The following is a 19302-nucleotide window of genomic DNA, read 5'->3' as shown; positions in this document are numbered from 1 at the left end:
GCTGCTGCTGGTGTAATGGTGTGGGAGATATTTTCTTGACACACTTTGGGCTCCTTAGCAACAGCCGAGCATTGTTTAAACACCACAGCCTACCCGAGTATTGTTGTTGATCATGGCCAGCCCTTTATGACCAGTGTACCCATGTTCTGATGGCTGCTTACAGCAGGATAATGCACCATATCACAAAGCTCAGATCATCTCAAATTGGTTTCTTGAACATGACAATGAGTTCATTGTACTCAAATGGCCTCCACCGTCACCAGATCTCAATCCATTAGCGCACCTTTGGATTGTGCTGGAGCAGGAGTTTCGCATCATGGATGTGCAACCGACAAATCTGCAGCAACTGTGATGCTTTCATGTCAATATGAACCAAAATCTGAGGAATGTGTCCAGCAGCATGAAGAATTAAGGCAGTTCTGACGGCAAAAGGGAACAACTTTGCACCAGTGTTTTCCCTCACTTTTGTAGACTCTGTGGATTTGGCAGGACATTGGTTTTATTATAGGGTGTATGTTCATATTACTCAAAAATATTGTGATTAATAATATTGTAATTATAGCTTTATACATATAAAATGTTTCCATAGCGTATTGTAGCATCTTACCTGTGGATGACATCACAATGGTACCTTCCAGGGCAGTTTACCTGCATAAACTTTAATAATAATAATTCATTTTACTTTATTTGTAAGCACCTTTCAAGACACTCAATGACACTTTGCAGAGGTAAAAACAAAACAAATCACAGATAATATATAAAATCACAAAATAAGAAACTAAATGGCCAAAGGAACTAAGGCGAGTATGCTATCTTTAACAGGTAAGTTTTGAATCGTGATTTGAAGACAGGAAGAGTGTCAATATTGCAAACTTCTGGTGGGAGAGAGTTCCACAGCTGGGGAGCCGAGCGGGAGAAGGCTCTGTTCCCCATGGTGCTGAGCTGGGCAGAGGGCACAGTAAGCCGGATAGAAGAGGAAGAACCTAGGGAGCTGAAGGAGGAGGTGATGTGAAGATGTTTGAACTGGATTTTGAACTGAATTCTGAATTAAACTGGAAGGCAGTGGAGTTGCAGCAGGACTGGGGTAATGTGGTAGAATGAGGGGGTTTTGGTAATGATGCAAGAGGCTGAGTTTTGAACCATTTGATGCTTCTGGAGGGATTTGAGAGGGAGGCCAAATAGAAGAGAATTACAAGCGCCTTGAGGTGACCATTTGTTGTGATTTGGCACTATATAAATAAAATTGAATTGAATTGAATTAATCCATATGGGACATAAAGATTTTGAACAAGGATGGAGGTGGTATGTAGGGAGAGGGAGGCGAGAAGGCAATTTATGCTTTGCAGATGGAAATATGCAGACCCAGTAATCTTGATATGAGGGTGAAAAGATAAAGTGCTGTCAAGGATGACACCCAGACTCTTAACCTGAGGGGAGGGGAAAACTGAAGAGCTGTGAACTGTGAGGGAGAAACTGTCAACTTTGGTGGATTTTGTTCTGCCGAGGAGGAACTCAGTTTTATCACTGTTTAATTTAAGAAAGTTTGAGGTGAACCAGGATTTGATTTCACATAAGCAGGTCGTGACGGAGAAGGATGGGAGTGAAGAGTTAGGTTTGATGGCTAAGTAGAGCTGGGTGTGAGCCGCGAAGCAATGGAAACAGATGCTGAATTTGCGGAAGATATTGCCAAAGGGAAGGAGGTAAGTGATGAAGAGGAGGGGCCCCAGGACAGAGTCTTGAGGCACACCTGAAGTGACAGGTGGGATTTGAAAGACTTAAGCAGGATGGACTGAGATACGAGTGCAACCATAGCAGTTTAGTTAATTTTGATCAGGAACATAAATTTAGCTCGCATTAACTAAAAAGAGAAGAAAGTTTACTGGAAAAAAAACACCACCTCACATAGACCATGAACACATTATCAATTAATATTAAACAAACAGATTAGTAGACAATGCAATATCTGGAGAAATTGCAATTTTGCTTCTGCCGGATTTGGTCTTTGACTTGCTGCTAAAAGTTAAAAATAAACAGGCTGGCTACAAATGCTGAAGGGAGATGGCACCAAAAAAACGCGGCTGGCCACTTTATTATATAGCAGGTGTACCTAATGAAGTAGCAAAAGGGGAACCTAATAAAGCAGCTGGCCACTTTAACAGGAACACAGGTGTTGCTTTGCAACAATCCCACCAATCAGTGACAACTATTTACAATGGTTAAGTGCATTTACAACAGATTTGCACAGTCACCTACATTGATTTTACTGCTGCTTCATTTTCTCTTTTCTTGAGACCACATGAGTAAAAAATGGCTCTTCTTACCACACTCTCCCCCATCATTGGATCTTAATTATTGCTTCATTAATGTCTATATGACTTTAATCCTGCAGTTGGAGATGAATTCAGTTACCTGAGCTGATTTTAAAATGGGCAAAATGGTATGCAACTACAGCTTTAAATTAAAAATGATAGAGTACAAAGTAGGCTAAAAAAAAATCTGGATCCAAAATATAGTGGAGTAGAGATAGAAAGCATGAAATAGAAATACTTAAAAAAAAAAAGAAAAGAAAAGGTAAGGTAAAAGTATCTTAAAAGTGTAGGCTATGGGCACTGGCTCAGCTCACAGGTTGTGCAGGCAATCATATGCTACAAGGCTAAATGCAGCAGCCTGAGTTTGACGGCGACCAGAGACACTTCTAGTCCCATCTGTGCTCTCATCCAATGAGTACTGTAGTGCTCCAGTACTCTAGCAGAACCTTGACTTCCAGCAGAGCCCGAGGACCCTTTCTTAACACCCCCTCCTCCCATGAACTGAGCAAAATGGCGCTGCCATGTTTTCTGTGCTCCTGGTACTCCAGCTGAGGGTTCTGTGAACTCTACATGGAGTTTGTGCTCCTGGTGCTCTACATCTCTTAAAAATCTCAGTTAAATCTCTGTATACTTCGGTATTCTTGAAGCCAGGCTAATGAGGGATATGTGTGAAGCTGAAGTGTTTCATTGTCAACATTTGTAAAAGTAAAAATTAAAGTAGGCTATACAAAAACAAACACACAGTAGGCCTATTATATGAATTTGAGCGTGGTACTGTAACAGGAAGTCAATTTGTTTCTTCTGTCCTGAGTGCTGAGTGTGTAAAAGTCACCAACGCTCTGCTGACTCAATAACTGCAGAGTTCCAGAAGAAACCGTGAAACTGTGCTTCTTGTGAGCTCCTGTGGGTGTAACATGTAGGTGGTTTTGTGAACTTGGAGGAGTGTATAATGCTTAATCTGTGGAAGATGGAAAGAATATTCAATCTCTTCTTGTAGTTCATTGCTTTGAACAGTAGGTGGCGGTGCTGCATCAAATAATGGACTGAGATTCACAAGAGCACAAGATTAATCTCGTGTGTCTGATGTGCTCAGTACCGTCTAAATCCATTACAACACATAAATAAGCCTGCTGAAGTGATAAGAGGGCCGCTGCAGATCATCAAGTTTATCTACAATGACACAGCATTATATATTAGTAGAGGTATATTTTAAAATCCACAAGTAAACTGGGGTTTAATGTTAAAAAACTGTCAAATAATGACAGCTGCTGTGCTGTAGCTGACTCACCTCTGGTTAGATGATGCTGTGTCTGGGCTTGGTTGCTTTTCAACCCCTGGATTTTCTCCCAATAGTTATTCTTCTATATATTCCTGGCAAATTGTTATTTCACAGTATGGAGAATCTGGCAGAGAAAGAGCATCCTGACTCACACATAAATAGCCGCCTCTTAAGTCAGCTTTCAGTTTTTACAAATCCTCCTCAGTCATCAGTCAAATTTCCATTTTTAAAACATCAATGGCAGCTACATGAAAGCTCCACAATAACCTACAGATCAGATCCCTACAGGCAGTAATAGTAGCTGTGTGTATATGTAGCACTCTAGCATTTTAGAGGAAACATTTTTTTCTTGGTTGAGGTTTTCCTCTCAGTTGCACAGCTCAACCTAGTGAAAGTCTGGCAGCTTACCTTTTGGTGATCATAAATAATCACACTGCTGTCTGGGGATTGCCACAGGAAAGCAGAACGTTACAACCAACCTCAACATCTCAATAAAAAAAAAAAAAAACCCATAATGCCACACTGTTTATTCACATGAGAAGACTGTGTTGTGTTTTGATTTCTCTCGTTGCTCCGATTTTCAGATTTCTAACATTTGAGCTGAATCCTGAGTAACCATGCTATGACTTTTTGGGAGGAGCCTATTTTAACAAGGATTTGGTTTTTCATTGTTTTGACACACAGACACTTGGCTGCGTGGCAGATCAGAGCTATCAAATCACCTTTTGTGTCTCTGATTGTGAAGTTTAAGAAGATGGGAGCAGGGCCATAAAGGAAGTACCAAAAGTTAAAAGAACAACAGGACCCAGCCATGAAGTTTAATTAAATCCAATGAGAAAATGCTGAACCCTAGAGGTGAAAGTTTTAGTTAAAATGAGCAGAGGGTAATTACAAAAAGTACCTTTAAACCACTGTATACCTACCCTTAACCCATGCCATATGAAAGAAAATGCAAACCTGGTGAATATGTTTTTTTTAGGTTCCCATTATGTGATTTCTGATCACATTTTGTCTCATAATTATGAGCTACAAAATCAAAATTTTGTGAGATACCCTTAAAAACTATGAAATACACAAATACAGGCTTAATTTTGTCATGTAAACATGCCTGAAAGAAATATTTTTTCATAACTCAGCTCAGCTCTCCTGTAGTCTATCAGTTCTGTCTCAAAGCTAATAATAGCTAATAATAATAATAATAATAATAAGCTAATAATAGCTTTTCAATCTGTGACCTATTTTCAAAGATTTTGAACAACCAGATAAAGTATTTTACCCTGAATTGTGACATTAAATGAATTCAGTGATTACACCAATTCTTTTTTCTTTGCTATACATTTAATTTAATGTGTTATTTATTTTTAATACAGTTATTACAGTCATGCTGTCACAAAAACATAAGCTACATTGCCAAAAGTGTTCACTCACCCATCCAAGTCATTGGATTCAGGTGTACAAAACCAAGCACCTAGACTGCTTCTACAAACATTTGTGAAAGAATGGCTCGCTCTCAGGAGCTCAATGAATTCCAGTGTGGCACCATCATAGGATGCCACCTGTGCAACAAGTCCAATCATGAAATTTCCTCATTACTAAATATTCCACAGTCAACTTTTAGTGGTATTATAACAAAGTGGAGGCGATTGGCAACAACAGCAACTCAGCCACGAAGTGGTACGCTACATAAAATCACAAGCACAATGCAAAGTGGTGCAAAGATGCAGTAGTGTAAAGCACAGTGCCAGTGGACTCTAGAGTAGTGTGTTTTCTGGAGTGATGAATCACGCATCTCCATCTGGCAATCTGATGGACAAGTCTGGGTTTGGTGGTTGCCAGGAGAACAGTGCTTGTCTGACTGCATTGTGCCAAGTGTAAAGTTTGGTGGAGGGGGGGATTATGGTGTGGGGCTGTTTTTCAGGAGTTGGGCTCGGCCCCTTAGTCCCAGTGAAAGGAACTCTTAATGCTTCAGTAATTTCATGCTTTCATGTTATAGTGTCATTTGTATCCAAACAGCTTTTTGTGACTATTTCTCATTCGGCTATGAGACCACACTGTGTATATATGACATTGTTTTTCTTTGGTTCTTTGTTATGATATCTGTTTATGATCTCTTCATGTTTTCAGGATTCCTGTTCTAGTTAGACACTCAATTTTACACCTTTGGAATTTGTGTTTTCAGGGAATTTTGCCAATAAAGACTCAGTCCTGCCTCTGTGTCTCGTGGTCCTCTCCATCACTTTCACATCACATTAATTGGTGTATTTGGTAACTGGTATTTTAGATTTTCCAAAATATCTCCATCTGGGTTAGTCCCCAAATTTACCAGAGGATGTCAGGAAAGCATGGTGCTCCACTGAATCTACCTTTGCAACTTTGTTCTATTTTTGTTCTTCATCTCATGAGTCATAAAGGATCATCAGATGTAATCTGGAAACAGTGGGGCAGTGCAATTAGCAAGGGATTTTGAAATGGTGGGAGGCCCAAGGAGTCATGGCTGAGAACTGAGACAGGTATGTGTCATCTCAGGTGAATGTTTTTGTGAGATTGTGGGAATTTGTCAGTGCAGAAAAAAGGGATTTGCCATTTGAGAAAGTACTACAAAATTAAAATTATCAGAGAATATAATATGTATGATAGAATTAGTAAAATAAGTTAAATGGAGACTGAAAAGAACTGAAAACATATCCATCTTGTATTTTATTTGTGCCAACTGTTTAAGTCAGTTGGCACAAAGCACTAAAGAAAAAACACAAGTGGATAAAAAAAAAAGAAAAACAGCCAAAAATTTGTCATAAAACTACATCAGCCAGCACAATCTCTCTCTATAAAATATTTATATGTACACACACTCACTACTTTATTATTTACACCTGTAAAATTGCTCAGTAGTGCAAAACAAGTCAAATCATGAAGCAGATGGGCTACAGCAGCTCCTGCCAGCTAACAACAAGAAACTGAATGTACAGTTCACACAGGATCATCAAAATTGGACAACAGAAGACTAGAAAAAAAATTGCCTCAATGCCTTGATTTCAGCTGTGATGTTAAGCTGAAACTACATGAAAGCATGGATGCATCCTGCCTTGTATCAATGGTTCAGGCTGGTGGTGGTGTAATAGTGTGAGGGACATTTTCTAGGCACACTTTGGGCTTCTTAGTATAAACTGAGTATTGTTATAATCCCATATTCTACTAGAATATAGTTGCTGACCAAGTCCATCCATTTATGAGCCCATCTTCTGATGGATAAGGGGCTCGACACACGGGGAGCGACGTCGCTCGCTCTCCATTCATTTCCTATGGAGCTTGTGCGATGAGGCGACAATCGCTTGCCCTCCTCCAGCTAAGCGACCGGCGACGTTCGTGCATGTGAAATTTCGAGCTCGTACACGTAGACGTGCACACGCGACCAGGCGACGCGACACAACAAAGTTGGAAAATGTTCTACTTTTGTCGCTGTCGCGTGGCACTAAACCAATCAGCAAGAGTTTCATTGACTGACCAATGAGCGAAGAGTATGCTACACACTGCAGTTTGCAACCACTTTCAGCAGGAAGGAAAGCATCGTTTTAGCTGTGTTTGACTTTCCTATATTATATGACACTTCACGCAGTGATTATCGAGTTAAACATAAAAGGCAGCCGTATGAGAACGTGTTGGTGCAAGACTAACGTTAAACAGACGGATAGAGAGGACTTTTGTGCTAATATAGGATGAACGCGAGGTTGTCTTTTTCTTTTGTAGAGGAGACTTAACAGCAAGATTTCTGTCAGTTCCAATAAAATCTTCAGACTCCTCATCTTTATTCCCGTGTCTGACACGGACTGCTTTGAAAATGTCTAAATCCCTCCAGTTTCATAACCAATCACATTTCTTGGAGACGAGTGACGTAAGAGCGCGATTCGCAAAGCTGCCGTCGCTATCGCGTCCCGTGTGTTCGGTTTCACCCCAGTGGCGATGCGACCCATTCGTCGCTGTCGTTTGTCGCTCCCCGTGTGTCGAGCCCATAATGTGCCAAATAATTGCAAAGCTCAAATAATCTCAAACTTTCTTGTACATAGCAATAAGTTCACTGTACTCAAATGGCCTCCACAGTCACCAGATCTAAATCAAACAGAGCACCTTTGGGATGTGGTGGAACAGGAGATTTGCATCAGGGATGCACAGCTGACAAATCAGCAGCAACTGTGTGAGCTGTCATGTCAATATGGACCAAAATATCTGAGGAATGTTTCCAGCACCTTGTTGAATCTGTGCCATGAGGAACTAAGGAAGTTCTGAAGGTAAAAAGGGGATCCAACTCGGTACTAGCAAGGTGTACCTAACAAAGTGGCGATTAAGTGTATATGGTCTCTTGTAACATTAATGTATTGCACACTGTCGTACATCAGTAGCTAGCTAAAATATTTTAGTGGGAAAGCTAATGCTAACAAAGGGGCTAGCAAACATTTTTTTACTTCACCCACCCATTAATTAGACAAGTCATGTATATGAAGGTATATAGAAAAAAAGGTTTAAATAATAATAATAATAATAATAATAATTAAATAAGTTAAACGGAGATAGAAAAGAACTACAAACATAAATTAAAAGTGTTCTTTTAGTTCAATAACCCAGTTTTTATTGTCAAAACTTTATCTTTGTCTCCAAGATGCAAGAATTACTTTGAGAAGATGTCAGTAGAAATTAAACCGGCTTATAAAATACAAGAAAAGGAAATCAGATGCTGCTGATCAAGCGTGGTGTTCTTGAAGAAAGCCTGTAGTTTCTTTCTCGCTCTTTGCCATTCAGCTTCAGTCTGACCAAAGATTAATTTGTGATTAAAGTCATTCATCTGGTGTTTTTCCTCCAGCCAAACTGCAGTCTGTTCATCCTGAATTTCTCAGAAGAGTATGAGGCAAAGGCTGGCACTTAGTTTCATGAGTCATAAAACCTGCCCAAAGTCACATCATGAGATATAATTAGAATATGTGACACAAAGCAAAATTAAGAGTAGATTATGAAAAGGAGGAAAGTCTGACTTGTCTGCATGGCTTTGAAATGAGACAGGTATTAGTGTGTCATCTCAGGTGGGCGTGAGAGTCTAAGATTTTCCCAGAATGTATTTGACATATATGGGAATTAGTTGTTCATCAAACAGAATTTTCAAAAACATTTACATATTTTCTTGTGGCCAGTGGGCACAGCTCAGCAGTTTCAATTTTATTTCAGTCAGATGTAAAAGTGCAAAAAAAAAAAAAAAAAATCACCAGGTCAGCTGGAAAGGCGGGACTTTAGTGGAAACCTAAACAGAGCACAATCCCCTCATTTCTCTGAATAATAACTTCATTATATCTTAAGCTAGCTGCTCGGTTATATTTTCTTTTTAATTCCCTAAATCAAACCATTTCATACCATATTTTGACAGTAATCATTAACAGCAATCATTTACATGTAACATAAAAATTTCCATAGTATTATTTGAACTGCAAAATTGTGGAGAAAGTAAGACCATTTATGTTATGTTCAGGTCTTTCTTTGCATTACTATCAAATGGATTAGTAGTTATATAGGGCCTTTCTATTCAACTAAAGCACTTTATATGACAGGTCTTATTCAGCCAATCACACACATTCATACAGCACTTTTATCTATGTCTGAGTGTTTAATCCAACATTCACCCACGCATCAAGGGCAACTTGGGGTTCAGTATCTTGCCCAACGATACTTTGTCACATGGAGCGGAGGAGCTGGGTATTGATCCACTGACCTTCTGACAACCTGCTGTAACAGCCAGTGGCTCAGGTGTTAAAAATCATCTGAAAAAAAATCTCTCACTGATGATCTTTCTTTTTTCTTTTGGTAGAATCAAACAGTACTGATTAATTACTATTAGAATCTATTGATGAACGGACGCTTGTTTCATTTTGGCTTGAACTGATCAAAAAGGTGATCAAAAAAGTTTGATCACTTTCTTTTTTTAAAAACAAAAGAGGGTGATACACACTCAATTTCCCATAATCCCCCAAGCAGTAAAGCCCTGACCATGTGACCCTGCAGAGCCGCTTTAATTGCCTCTGATTTTCAAAAGGCTTGTTCAGGAGGTGTCGCAGCACCAGTGTCTAGCACAAAGATGGAGGGAGCTGATTACATTCAGCTGACCAGTCAGAGATGAGTCCATCAGGCCTCAAAGACGGAAAAAAACATCACACAAGTCTACAAACCAGTCAGTGGCAACCACCAGTTGCTGGGGAAAAATGGGCCTTCCCCAAAAGTTGGTGAGTGGTATATTCCACTGCACCAAAACCTTTGTGTGTGTGACTGCTTTGGCTGCTAGCTGATTGCAGTGGTTGCAAGTCTCCATGGTACTTGTCTGCAAACATTTGCCAACTACTTGATGAGTGGTAATGAAACTGTCAAAAGTGTGATGCGAATGGGAAACGGAGACCATTCCCCTTCAAAGTAAAAGCTATCCCTTTTGAAATATGTTGGTTGCAGCAGTAATACACAAACCTTAATTTATGTCTTCAAATGAGAAGGAATATCTTTATTTGTGCTGGCATAGAGATGTTGCCACTGTGAAACAGCCATTTTTTCATCCTGTTTGGAATCCCATTTTAAATGGAAAACTTTACAAATTCAAATAAGACGGGATTTCTTTGTTGCTGCCTTCTATGTTCCTGCGAGGATACAATTTTTTCATCCTTTCTTGTGACAGAAGAGAGCTGTTGGCCTCCTGGCTAAACTCCCTTCTGTCTGTCTCCATCAGCTCAGCCTCTTCTCTCAGCTCCTGTTGCTCTGATTTAATGTGGAGCTGCTGTCATTTTGGACCCTGATGCTAGCCTGAATGTGCAATCCGAGGGCCCCACGTCGCGGAGTAGGATTCCAGCTTTCAGGGCCGAGGGGAGGATTTCCTTTTCAACATGTCTAGCTGGTAAATATGTCACCGGGCTGGAAACCGATCCTGTGAAAAACAGGTGGGATGTTTTCAAACCCTCTATAGAAGTGCATGTCATCTGCTTCTTTGTTCCCTTACTCCCTCCCTCACTCAGTCACACACAGACACACAGACACACACACACATGCATATTTGAAGGTAAAGAGAGTCGGTTCCCTGCCAGCAGAGGTATTATCTGTCAAGAGTAAGCAGCCCTGAAGCAGTTTATCTGAGATCTGCTGCTAAATCTTCTCTCATAAGATTCACCAAAGATTTACTGTGTGCGGTGTGCCCATACCTCAAAAGGAGTTACATTTCACTCAACACCCCCATGGTGATAACGAAAATGAAATGACACTGACCTTTCAAATGACAAATCCATCTTGACGTAGAGGTGTGTTGCGTGGAGCCAGTATTGACTCACAGCCAGCTTGTTGTCATCACATGCCTCAAAGAGGGGGAAAAAAAAACTGTTACTCATTCATATAATGAAGTAACAGAAATCCTCCTGTATATACACCTAGATGTTTTTTTTTTTATGACTCTGCCAATGATTTATAGCTAGCTTACAATATTTGCAACCAGGGACCAGTCTTTATCTGCAACTATATCCTATAAATCAACAAAACTTACAGTCCACACTTTGGCTTTTGGCTCCCTGTACTGATGTTTACCAGATACTGTTTAGCTTGTTAGCATGCTAATATGCAGGAGTTTAGTCCGGTAATAAAAAAAAAAAAAAAAAAACAACATATGTAGTTGATCCAGACTTTCAAAAAACACATACACACACTTTCTGATCTGATCTTTCTCTGTCTTTGTGCTGCAGTATAACCGGGATTTAATTTGTCATGAACTTGATTAATGTGATATTTTTCATACAGTAAACAAAGTTAAAAAAAAAAGAAAAAAAGGTTTGGAAGCAACTATGGTTAAAAAGACAATGATGAACTGGAAATGGAAAATGTCACCATGTGTCACAATTTAATGGTTTGCTGGTCCATTCACCTACCTCAACTTTATCACTTAGCAGTAAACATATTGTGTTTTTGGCATTTAGAAGAAAAGTCAGTATCTGGAATTTGTTTTAAAACAAATAAGTAGCTGCTTTGATTAAAAGGTCTTCCAATACAGACAGCCAGTCCTGTCGCCAGATCTCAGTCTTAAGGGGGGCTTATGAAATCCAACGGGGGGCACCACTATTATTAGCTTGATTAGTGATCTGGCTTGGGTGGGCGGGCACGGCCCCCTAGGGCCCGCCCATAGCGACGGGTCTGCAGACAGCTCTGACGTGACGTCCACCAACTTGAACCGATCCACTGCGTTTGTGGTGCGTTTGTGGTGTTGGTGGTGGTGTTTTAGAGCATTTTTAATGACACCATCTGATAAATAATATGGCTTTCTGTGTGGCACAGACCATCCAAGAAGTTTACACTTCAGTTGTGGTGAGTGAAATTCTAGCATATATATATATATATATATATATATATATATATATATATATATATATATATATATAAAAACTCATAGTGGTTCCTGCCAAAAAAGTTTGGGGGATCAACAAAGTCATTAGACTTCATTCTTTAAGGATCATTAATGCCTGTGGCCATCCATCAAACTGCTGCTGAGATGTTTTGGCTTGGCCCAAAGTGGTGGACTGACAGACATTACAGACATTGCTGAGGCTCTCTAAACAGCCCAGAGACAACATTGGGAGTGTCTGAGATGTCACAGAACAGGTCGTGAGAGACGTGAATCCATCCAGGCATCACACAAGAATGTTTGCACATAATTATGTCTCTTGGTAACATGTCTCTGACAGCAAGTGGTAATTAAATCAATGATACAGTCATGCTATGCTATAAAAACTCCCTGAGACACTAAACATTTGGATTATACCACTAAGCAAATGCAAGATATCCACAATTCACTCAGCTGCTGACCTTTTGGCCTGGTTGCTCTTGGTAAAAAAATAAAAAATTTTAATCTCAATGACTCATAAATAAGGACGTTAAATATTGCAAGATTCAATGTGTAGAAAAGAACAGAAAAGAGACAGTACAAATAAACATTTCAGTGATCTATATCAAATAAATAAAGTGTTGTATTGTATTTTATCCCTAAAATAAGTACCTTATTCTGCATGTGGTACAGGTATATGCAGTCATTGCTACACTTTATTAGGTACTGGTTGACTGATTGCTAGCATTGGTTGTGGGTGCCAGATGGGCTGGTCTGAGACTGTTGATCTACTGGATTTTCCCACATAGTCATCTCTAGGGTTTACAGAGAATGGGCCGAAAAAGAGAAAATATCCAGTGCAGGGGCATTGGCCCCATCTGAAATCTGATTGGCCCCCTGAAGTGCCCCTGTTCTGTCACTCATCTGTCCTTTGTCCGAGAACGAGGATCAAATTATAGGTGGATGCAATTCCATGCCGAAACACCAGTAGCGCTAATGAGCCAAATAGGAATGTCCAGTGTGAATAAAGCTTACTGAAGAAAAAGAAGATTTGCACGATCTCGTGGAGAAAGTTTTTTTAACTGACAATCGATGCCAGTTTGAGTAGTTTGTTGATAATGATAAGTCATAAATCCCTTTTTATTCACAGCTGTCACACAGTGTAAGTCTGATAAACATTAAAGTAAGAAGCAAAGTTAGTTAAGAGTAATGTTAACTGAGGCCCTACTTGTGTTTGGACACGAATGTTAGCATTTTACTAATTCATGTACTAATTTGTAATTTGCATTTGTGTGTTAACATTAACTATAATGTTTGGCAGTGACAGAGAAGAATACGAAAAGAAAGGGTCAGTCTGAGGCGGGAATTCAGCAGTTTTTCAGCAGAGTGAGTCTGCCAGCTGAAAATGAGCAGGGTGAGAGGAGGGAGAGAGCAGCAGGACACAGCAGACCAGAGGCTGGTCCAGAGCAGAGCACCTCCAGTCCCTTTCATCAGGTCAGAAATCATTTAGGGAGAGCAACAACAGTTAATGCTGTAATGTATGAAATGTCAGATATTGTTATTTAGTGAAACAGCATATAAGTTCACTGTAGGGGTTGCATGAACTAGTCGACTTGTCGAGTAGTCAATTCTAGGAAATCTCACGAGTTTTTAAATTTCACGTCGACTAGTCGCAGTCACGACTGCTGGCGACAAAATGGATTCCAATGGAAGGCGAGGACGAGGAACAGGCCGAGTCTTCGCAAACAGCTAGAAAATCAACAGTGTAGAAGTATTTGACTCTTCTGGTTCAACTACTGTTACATGCCAAATCTGCAAAGCTGTGCTGAAGTACAATAAAAGTACGACCATGATGCACAGTCACTTGAAAGGATTTTGAGCACCTTTTTGGGCCACATTACCAGAGTGACAGGAGATCAGCAGCACACTTCTCCACTGCTGCAGAAGAGGGCCGTGATGTATATATATATTTATTTTTGTTACCGCAGATTCCCACCATGGCAAACCCACTGGAGTGGTGGGCCAGCAATCAGGACAGATTATCCCGTTTGGCAAAACTCAGCAGAAGGTATTTAGCTGTATAGGTGTTGTGCGAAATTCTGTTTCCCCGTGAAAATCTGTTCCCCCTGTGTCGGGAGCACGAACTGCAGGCAGAGAGGCGGATCAGACCGTCTTCACGGCGCATCTGATCGATTTCTCGGTAAAATGACACTGTAAAAGACTTGCTGGTAAATTAAATTGTTCCCATGTCATAGAGGGGGAACACAATATTTTGGATGGCTGAAATATTTGGTTCCCCCCATGTAACTTTATATATACTTTATAAATAAAGAGCAAACGTTTTCATATTCACAGGAGTTGTTGTTCTTGATGAGAGACTGTAAAAGACTTTTACCGAGAAATCGATCAGAAGCGCCGTGAAGACTGTCGGATCCGCCTCTCTGGCTGCGCTCTCCCGACACAGGGGGAACAGATTCTCACAGGGAACAGAATTTCGCACAACAAATGTTTTATCTGTGAATACCCTTATGAAAATCCACTATGGTTAGCTATGGTTTTTATGCAGTAACCATAGTTAACCATAGTGGATTTTCGTAATAAATCCTGTAAGTTACTGCAAAGCATCGTGTCTCGAGTTCGTATGACGTCATAGCGACTAGTCGCTGTTGACTCGACTTTTATCATGTTGACTTCAACCTTAAAAAATCTTAAGTCGTGCAACCCCTAGTTCACTGAATTCTTACACCTCATGTTGGTAAGATTTACTGTAACTTTAATGTAATGGCTTTAATTTTTATTGCTCTGTATATCACCACATCTACCACAAATACTTGGCCCCTCTATGAATACTGTGGCCCCTTGATGGCCCCTTACTCAGAAAAATCCTAGATCTGCCACTGATTCAGTGAACCTTGAAGCAGATGACCACAGCAGCAGAAGACCATACTGGGTGGCAATCATGCCAGCTAAGAACAGGAATCTGAGACAGTTTGCTCAGGCTCACCAAATTTAGACAACAGAAGATTGGAAAAACATTGCCTGGTCCGATGAGTCCTGATTTCTGCTGCAACATTTGGACAGTAGGGTCAGAATTTGTTGTAAACAGCATGGAAGCACTTGTCCATCCTGCCTTGTATAAACGTTTCAGGCTGGTGTTGATGATGTAATGGTATGGGGGATGTTTTCTTGGCACACTTTAGTACCAACTGAGTATTGCTTAAATGTCCATGTCCATCCATTTGGCACGGCAGGATAACGCACCATGCTGCAAATGGCGACCACAGTCACCGGATCTAAATCCAATAGAGCACCTTTGGGATGTAGGGGAATGAAATATTCACATCACAGATGTGCTGCTGACAAATCTGCAGCAACTGTGTGATGCTGTCATGTCACCATGGACCAAAATCTCTGAGGAACATTTCCAGCGTCCTTGTTGAATCTGTGCCATGAAGAATTAAGGCAAAAAGGAGTCCAACCCAGTACAAACAGTGTCCTTCATAAAGCAGTAGTAAATAAATAAAGCAGTAATAAACATCTTCCCCCTCTTGGTCAGGTCATGCGAAAAAGAGATTTTTAAATCGCAATTAGACTTTTACCTGGCGAAATAAAGGATTTTAAATATTGCACGATTACATGTTCAGAAAAGAGTAGAAAATACAATCAAACTTTGTCTGCCACTTTATACGAACTCTGTTAAACAAATACACTAAGCCTTTGGTTTGATTTTATCCCTAAAATAAGTACTTTATAAGTAAGTACTTTATTCTGGATGCAGTACTTTCATGTATATTTCTGATTTTATAACTGGTTTGATGCAGATTGCAGAACACCATATTGTCAAGAAAAAGACTAAATTCTAGCTCTACACACATGTATGCATCTATGTGTGTGTGTGTGTGTGTGTGTGTGTGTGAGTTTATTAATGTTGGGGTGGGGTGAATATTAGCCACACCCGTCACCACGTCAGTCATGAGTGACACCGGCTGCCATCAGATTCATGTTCATTCCGCAAACAAAACAAAAATGACATCCACGCTCGATGCCCAGTTCTTTACTTGAAAACAATTATTTCACAGCAGAGTCCTCCCAAATCGCCTCCACCCTTCCATCCACCCACTAGTATCACTGCTATAAAGCGCCCACCCTACGGTCTACGTGAACGCGCAAGCGCTTCCACGCGTAATAGCAGCACTACTCGGAGCGATTGTAGAGGAGGAGGAAAAGGGAGAGGGAGAGAGAGCAGAGCACAGAGGAGCCGGAGGAGCTGGCTGTAGGAGGAGAGCGACGTGACGGGGGGGACCCAAAAGAGAAACTCCCGGGATTACGGCAGAGAGAGAAGGGAAACCAAAAACTGGATCATATCTGCGGCAGATTTTGGAGATTTCAGCAGCCGGATACGCGCGGTCTGTTAACGCACGACAGCTTTTCCCTGCGGTAAAATCAGCCTGAGTTTTTGGTGAGGAGGCGCACGGCTTGTCTGCTCTTCCTCGTCGGAAAAGACGGTCTGTGTAGCGGAGGGGTTTGCGCAGACTGACGGCACGGTGGAGGAGGTAAGCTTTTCTTTTTAAAAAAAATGTCAGTGTTAACGTTGTGTTGCTGTCAGTAAAAGGAGAGAGCGGAGTGAGGAATGCCAAACCTCCGTCCTGCGGAGCTGTTCGCCGCCTGCGTCTCATTCAGTTCATCTGCTGCAGCCTCTTGTCCCCTATTCAGGCGTTACACCAGGACACCTAGCGCACACACTATGATTAAGGAAATTAATCGACATGGTCAAAAATTCTCTCCACCTTATGACTCCAGCCCCCCCCCTCACCTCACCCCGTCATTGCCACCACCTCCGCGGATGATGCCACCGCCTCGGATAAATGTCACCCTGTTTTCTTTTACATAATGCGTAAATGTGCAGTTACAGATGTTGCGCGGTGGATGCTAAGCGCCGCATCTGGGGGTGCAGTTCGTGTGCTCGGAGTCCGACACAGTGCAGCAGAAGCAGCAGCGCTAATAAACGTGACGCACTGGGATAAATGGACAGGCAGGGTCGCGTAGAGCCGAGCCTTCCAGCGCTAACCCGGCTGGGCCCGTTGTCGCAGAGGAAGGCTGGAGCTGTGAATGACTGCGAGGGTTGGCGCTGTAAAAGCTGCGGGGCTTTGTTTTCGTGTCATTTACCCTCCCGCTTCACACTCTCGAATGCTGTGACGGTCTGTGGTGACATTTTTCGTCAAGCGTGAGGGACTCGGGTTGCTTACATCACGCTGCTGCTGAGTGACGGGGCACGGCTGCTTTTTACAGCAGGACAGGAGGCTGTTGAGCTGCTGTGTGCGTTTAGTAAAACGCTGCTGGGGACGAGGCTCAGTATAGAGACTGCATTATGTCCTGTTGATCACAGCATACAGTTATTGAAGAGACTGAAGCTCAGTTTTCTGGTTTACTTGTATTTGGCTTCTGGGCTGAGCAAGCATTTTGAAGACGTGGACATTTCTGCTTTTTGTGACAGTTCAGTGACTAAAGAATGCATTCTGACAAAGCTTATGTCAGATTTGGAGTCAGCAAATGTAGAGCTTCAGTAGGAAACTTGAACATGCATCTTAATGAAACACTCTATTAAAGTGGACTTACAAATAGTAGTGTGGCCGCTCAGGCTGTGTTACAGGTTGCTTCACAATATAACATGATTTATTCTGTGGAATAAGACAGCAGGTAGAGGAAATGATGGCATGATGTAAGACAAACACAAGAGCCATTTTTTGACATTAACTCAGGTTAGGGTTGAAAAGAAAATAAAGCTTCAGTCTGAGCTGAAATTAAGTTCTTTCAAACCAGCCGACAGGTACAAACACGCCTGCTTGGCTCCAGTCAGACCACCAGTGCCCCTAAGGTCTCCATCCACAAGCTCCAAAAGCCCCAGCAGTTGTTCTATCCTCCTCCTCCTCCTCCTCCTCCTCCTCCCCCTGTGGCAATCTACATGAAATGCCACACAGAGATGGCGCATTCAAGAAAATGAATAACAGCATTTTGGGTGCATATCTTTGACAGGCAAGGACGGATGAGTGCTCCTCACCACCTCTAGGTGATCTTTAGCTATATTGTCTGACCCCCCCCCCCCCCCACACACACACACACACACTGGTGGTTCAGGATAAGGAAAACACAGCTTGTTTTTTTTTTTTCACCATGTCAACTTTGCTGACGTTAACGTTTCATTCGGGTCATTATGTAAGTGGTGAAGCCCTTGAGAGCAGAACTGAAAACATTGGGTTGACAGCTCCAGCTGCCCAGCGAATGCACTCGTGAGCGCAGCGAAGGAACTCCGATGCAGCTCAGAGGTGTTTCTAAATCTGACAGATGAAGACGTAGTGAAAGCAGAAGAGCAGCCAGTGTGTCTGTTTTCCTGCACGGTCACAGTTAATATAAACATCACAGCAATAATCGCATAACAACACTTGGTCATTTTAATAATTCATAGGTTCATAATCCATTTTCCACAGCTGTTCGGAGGCTCCACCCAATCTGTCAGTTTTAGTTTTAATGCGGACGCGCTCTTCTGTTGAGATTGCTTTTTGAACATCACAGTGTGCCAATTGAAACCACTGGGGCCCATTTTCCAAACACTTTGACAGGGGTCTGCTGTCAGCTGGTCATTCAGTATTCATGAAGCCTACCTTAAATCCAGAAGGTGGAGAAGCTGTGCTCGTGTCCCCGATGATACGGAGCCTCTCCACTAAGATTTAATGGCATGTAAAGGTTAAAATCTCTGCAGTTGCAGTGTATGATTGCCAAATTATTGTCATAAATAAGCCTCTTGAAAGACTGCCTACGTGACAGAGTTTGAGTCCGAGTTTGATCGACAGCTTAAACACAATGAGTTAATTCTGTTCTAAAAGATTTAAGTCAGTGAAGCCCTACGTTTGCGTACCACAGCAGAGATGGTGGGAAAGTGGAGTTTGACTTCAGAGTGTCATTAAATGAGACTACAGTCCCTTTCTAACCTTAATCAAGAGCGTCCAGGGTCTAAATACTTTCATAGATAAAGATTTCGTAGCTGATCTTGTTTTATATTAACTGACACAAACTTCACTTTTCTACAAGCTCTGATGATATCGTCTGTATTAGGTCACAGAGATAAGCTCATCAGCAGAACCAAACTGCTGAAAATCATTTCAGTCCACCTGCCCACTCACCTTTATTTCTGCTGTAGTCGACTGCTTGAACCAATGACGAAGCCGGTCCCCTTCGTCCTTGCACGAGCAGTCAAGTCACGCTCGAACCTGCTGCAACAATACTCAAGGCTTCATGTAAGACAATATCAGGATGAGGTCAATGCCTCACATACTGTGTCA

General features: G+C 41.5%; 1 protein-coding gene across 1 annotated transcript in view; it reads left to right on the top strand.

Moving 5' to 3' along the window:
- Window positions 1–16207: 16207 nt before the first annotated feature.
- The window catches only part of LOC115781212 (unconventional myosin-IXAb-like), a 145286-nt gene continuing 142191 nt past the window's right edge, over window positions 16208–19302 (top strand). Inside the window, exon 1 of the mRNA XM_030730734.1 lies at window positions 16208–16518. The gene's annotated coding sequence lies outside the window, so the exon portion shown is untranslated. The remainder of the gene's footprint in view (window positions 16519–19302) is intronic.

The sequence above is a fragment of the Archocentrus centrarchus genome, chromosome 6, assembly GCF_007364275.1.
Source record: "Archocentrus centrarchus isolate MPI-CPG fArcCen1 chromosome 6, fArcCen1, whole genome shotgun sequence".
Lineage (NCBI taxonomy): Eukaryota > Metazoa > Chordata > Actinopteri > Cichliformes > Cichlidae > Archocentrus > Archocentrus centrarchus.
This window is presented reverse-complemented; position numbering and strand designations above follow the sequence as displayed.